Source organism: Cibotium barometz, chromosome 40 (genome assembly GCF_041138505.1).
Source record: "Cibotium barometz isolate CiBa-2024 chromosome 40, ASM4113850v1, whole genome shotgun sequence".
In the NCBI taxonomy this organism is placed as follows: Eukaryota; Viridiplantae; Streptophyta; class Polypodiopsida; order Cyatheales; family Cibotiaceae; genus Cibotium; species Cibotium barometz.
In genome coordinates, this window is record NC_141085.1 from 16522659 (window position 1) to 16528317 (window position 5659).

Here is a 5659-nt window from a genome sequence, read left to right on the forward strand (position 1 = left end):
CAGATGGAAGCTTAGAACATCCCCTTGGGCTGCTTGAGAACATATTGGTCACCACATGTGGGATTGAATATGAGCACACCTTTGCAGTAGTAGATTTTGGAAAACATCCAAACTATGAAGTGATATTGGGTAGACCATTCATGCGACAATTTCAAATGATTCAAGATTGGGGATACAATTATTTGTACCTCCGACATGATTCTGTCATCACAAGGGTCAACCTAAGGAATCACTCATATCGTGATGTAACAAGGTCTCCAATAGATGAGTTTGATTCTGCTTCATCTGAGGGCTCAAGAGTTACATTATCAAATGGACGAGAAGATCTGTGGATGTGTGGAGCCTCATGTAGGGATTTCAACACTGAGAGACTTAAGGGTAATCGAAGTGTATCAGACGAGGCATACATTCCACAACCCTTCCCTGAGCATTTAATTGATCCATTAGAATGGAGTCATGTCCTTGCAACATTATCGACATGTGCTTTACCGAAGCCAATTCAATTTTGTGACTCAGATGGATATGATATTATTCCTATACGAATGGTACAACCACGTGCCCTTCTAGATGATTTGTACTATAGAGATACATCCACAACAGCTATGCATGTCGAGGAATTCTCAGTAGAGGATTTGACACTCGAATCTGCTAATGATGCTGATAAGGAAGATGGATGGGACTCTGATTTTAATAATGATGTGACAATCCCTGAGGAAGAGTTAGGAAAGGCACGCCTACTCTTGAGAGGAAGGGAGGTTCAAGTAGAGATCCCTCGAAGCCGACCTAAACGTAAATGTTGTAAGGGCCATAAGAGAATCAGTAGACAAGATGAGCGGGAACAACGTGAGAGACTACAAAAAGAAAAGGAGGAGTCTAAGAGTGAAAACTCTCGACCACCACCTCACTTCTCAGGAAAGAACGGATATCTATACTATGTCCAAGCACAAGATAGTATCAAAGACCAAGTCAAACGATCAGATGGATTCCAAGCAGGGGAAAAGCTAACAACTGTTAGCAAAAATCGTAAAAAAACGAAGAAACAAAAACCAAAACTCAAGTCTAAAACCGATTCAAAAAAGAGTGTGGGAAGTGCAAAGACAACGGTTGAACAAAAAAATCCGATGCAAGATAGCAAAGGAGAGCTCAAAACCGCATGGTCTTTAATGAGTGAAGACTCAAGTGGACAAGAACAAGGTCTCAATGTTCCTCCCAATTTCACACAGTACACTCTTCAAGATCGGAAGATTGTTCTTCAACAGCCCATGCGTCAGAAACCAAGCATGCCAGGGATTTCATACGATGGTCCAGAAGATGCAAAAAAGATTGATATTGCTAAGCCAGGAGAAGAGCCTCACTATGTGTGGATTGCCACAGACTTGTCCTTAGAAGAGGAGAAGTTATTAATACAAACAATAAAGGAGTATCGCGATGTTTTTGCTTGGAGTTATAAAGACCTCAAAGGAGTTGATCCAAGCATATGTCAGCATACAATTCCATTGCGAGAGGATGCAAAACCCTCCAAGCAACGTCCTTATACTTACAATGAAAACTTCGCACGGAAGATAAAGGAAGAAATAGACAAGCTCTTAGAGGCAGAATTTATCTATGAGATTGAACACACTGAATGGGTCTCCCCTATTGTAGTGGTGCCCAAGAAAAATGGAAAACTTCGAGTATGTGTAAACCTCAAGAAGGTAAATGCAGCTACTGTGCGTGATCATTACCCACTTCCAATCACACGGATCATGTTCTGGAACGAGTTGCAGGGAAAAAGGCATATAGTTTCTTGGATGGATTCTCCGGGTACAATCAAGTGTCAATTGATCCAAAGGATCAACACAAGACAGCCTTTGCTACTGAAAATGGCATCTTTGCCTATCGTGTTATGCCATTTGGTCTAACAAATGCACCAGCAACCTTTCAGCGGTTAATGAGTCATGTATTCAAGGAGTACCTTAGGCAATTTCTTGAGATTTTCATGGATGATTTATGTGTTCACTCACAAGAGCGTGATGATCATATAAAACACCTGAGACTTGTGTTTCAAAAGTGTCAACTTTATCGTATATGCTTGAATCCTGACAAGTGCAAATTCATGGTAAGACAAGGGAAAATTTTGGGCCATTTTGTTTCTCGCAATGGGATTTCAACAGATATGGATAAAATTGATGTCATTGTCTCATTACCTCGGCCTATCAACCCTAAAGGGGTACAAACATTCATGGGACATTGTGGCTATTACCGTAGATTCATCTACATGTATGCTGTCCTAGCCAGACCGTTATATGCTCTTCTTGTAAAGTTTAATTGGACTCATGAGTGTGAGGAATCCTTTGAAAAGTTGAAGCGAGCATTAGTGACTGCACCCATTTTACAGGCACCAGATTGGAACCAAATCTTTCATGTCCACATTGATGCTTCCAACTTTGCAATTGGATGTATTTTGGCTCAATCGGGGGAACACAATAAGGATTTTCCAATCTCATATGCTAGTCGACAGTTGAACAATGCTGAGAGGAATTACACCACAACAGAAAGAGAAGGATTGTCCATGATATATGCAGTGAAAAAGTTTCGCCATTACCTTTTGGCAAACAAATTCATATTTTTTGTGGACCATCAAGCATTGCTATATTTGGTGAATAAACCTTGTGCAACTGGAAGGATAGTAAGGTGGTTTATCATCCTTCTTGAGTTTGATTTTGAAGTTGCAGTTCGAAAAGGAACAACTCATCTAAGGGCAGATCATTTGTCTCGAATCACCTCTGGCGAAGCTCCTGTGGGTGTGGATGATGATATGTTAGATTCAACACTTTTCCTTGTAGAGACAGCTCCTAGATGGTCTGAATCCATTTTAGAAATTTTGACAAGTGGGCAAATACAACTAGCGGGTCCTAATGTGGACCTATGGCGACCATTCAAGCTAATCTCAGGGAGATTATATCGTCAGGGTAATGATGGAGTGTTGAGGCTTATACCTAACCCCGACCAATATGAGGAGATCTTGGAATGGGCACATGCGGGTATCGATGGAATCCATGCATCAGCTACTACTTGTGTGCGACGTATATCTCAAGATGGGCAATGGTGGCCTACCATGCATGCAGATGCTGAAACATTTGTTCATAACTGTGCTTCATGTAAAATTCAGAAGCCAATTCATAATGTCACATTATTCCAAATTTCAACTACACCAAGTTGGAGTAAGTATATTGTGGACTATCTTCAGCATGGTCATTTGGATCAAAAAAATCCTAAACATCGAAAGCATGCTATTAAAATTGAAGCGACAAACTATATGCTGATAGAGGGCCAACTCTACAAGAGGGGCAAGGATGGCAACTTACGCATGTGTGTATGTGAAGCTGACTATCTGAAAATCTTAACTCATGCACATGCAGGTGTTGGGGGTGGACACTTTTCTGGCAATACCACAGCAAAGTTGATTAGGTGGTCTGGGCTTTGGTGGCCAACCTTACAAATGGATGCCGAAGAATATGTGAAACGTTGTGACGATTATCAAAGGACCAAACCTCCTATCACAAAGGACAATATGCCATTGCGGCCTATGTTAAGCACACGTGCTTTTGCAAAATGGGGTATTGATTTTGTCGGTCCCATTAAACCTCCAGCTCATAACACGCATGCAGAATATATTATAGTCGCAACCGACTATTTGACCAAATGGGTAGAGGCAAAGGCAACAGTCAAAAATGATGCCAGAACCACAGCCAAGTTCTTGTATGAGTACGTGTTTACACGCTATGGATTACCAATTGAGATCGTTAGTGATCAAGGTGTGCACTTTGTAAATGAAGTCATAGAATTTTTGCTTCAAGAATTTATGGTAATTCACAAGCGTTCTGCACCCTATCATCCCCAGACCAATGGACAAGCCGAGAGTACTAATAAGATTCTCTGCACAACACTCACAAAGATTGTTGAGGGACATAGGACTGATTGGGAGCAGAAGTTGCACTCAGTTCTCTGGGCATATAGGACAGCCTATAAAACATCTGTGGGCACAACCCCATTTGAACTTGCTTTTGGGCTAGATGCAATTCTTCCCATTGAATTTCTTGTACCTACTCTACGAGTAGCTAAACAATTGGATTGACTGGTCATGAGCTTTCACAACGCGTTGACGAATTGGAAAAGCTTGATGAGACCCGCTTATTGGCGGTAATGGGGATGTATGCCGAGAAGAGGAGACAAAAGCAATGGTATGATAGAAATGTAACAACTGGCCGATTCAAAAAAGGAGACCTGGTTCTCTTGTACACACTTAAGAAACATAAGAGAAAGCTCAAAAAACATGGCTTAGGACCGTTTGTGATTAATGAGCTTACTCCAAGTGGTGCAGTGCATTTAGAGACACTAGACGGTGAGCAAATGCCTAACTTCATTAATGGAAGTCGTCTCAAGAAATACAATGAACCATTAACTGAAGCCATGCTTCAACAGATGCATGCTGCACAAACACGGAAAGAAGCATTTGACCTACTTAAACGTCAGGCTCAAGAGGAGGCTAAAGCCAGAGTTGCAAAAGCCAAGGAGCGTCGCAAAGCTTCTATGTTGGCCATACAGTTGGCTACTGATGAGCCATATGTCGAACCATTCAATATTCAAGTGTGCCTTCATCTTCATGAGACTACCTACTTTGTCTCTGCCTTAATTGACTCTGGTGCAGATTATAATGTTCTCTCGTTTGACACCTGGATAGCCTTGGGTCAACCACCACTTGTGCAAATTCCTGTGGACCTATGAAGCTTCTCCGGAGAAGATAACCCTATAGAGGGAAAATGTGTCATTATGATGACCATTCAGGATCACCAGATGTCAGTGCCCTTTTATGTGGCACGTAAGTCCAAGGCAGTAGTAGAGGTTGTTCTCGGTAGATCGTGGTTAAGTGCTACCAATTGCTCATTAGATTGGACGAATAGACAATACAAGTTGCAAATTGATTCTGATTGCATCTTGGGATCTGCTACACCACGAGCTTTATCGTGTCAAAGGAGTAATGTTTCTACCTTACCCAATCCACAATCAAAATCTGCTCTTGAAGCTCCAAAACAAATGATGTGGATAATTGATGAATACTCAAGTGAGGGCCATGGCTGGCATGTTCCAACTACTCTAGTTGCTGCTCAAAGAAGGCCAGGTAAGAAGGAATTATCAATGTGGCTACCCAAAGATGCGTACAAACTTGTACCATCTAGTCCAGTTGCTAAGCCTCCTAAGAAGCACATCATTTCCTAGCCTAAACCTCGGATTGTTAATCGATGGGTCCCAAAACATGTTCTTAAAGCACAAGGCTATTATGAGGGTGCAACAGCAATTTGGCTTCCAAAATGCCATGCTTTGCGAGGGGTAACAGAGTGTTTCAGAAAGATTCCAAAAGCCACCCTTGATTGTCCATATCAGTGGGTGCAAAAGAAATCAACGCAAACTCTTCAAGAAAGGAAAGGTGGCTGTGATAGCACCTACAAAACTACTTGTGTTGATCTTCCTAAAACATGTATTGAAACACCGATTGTCCCGATTTCTCCTTGTTACACAATTCAACCATCAACTTGTGTACCTACGACAAGTCCAAATGAGTCTCATTTGAGCATAGATTCTAGCATTTCAATGCCTAAATCCTCTTATCTTGCTCAAA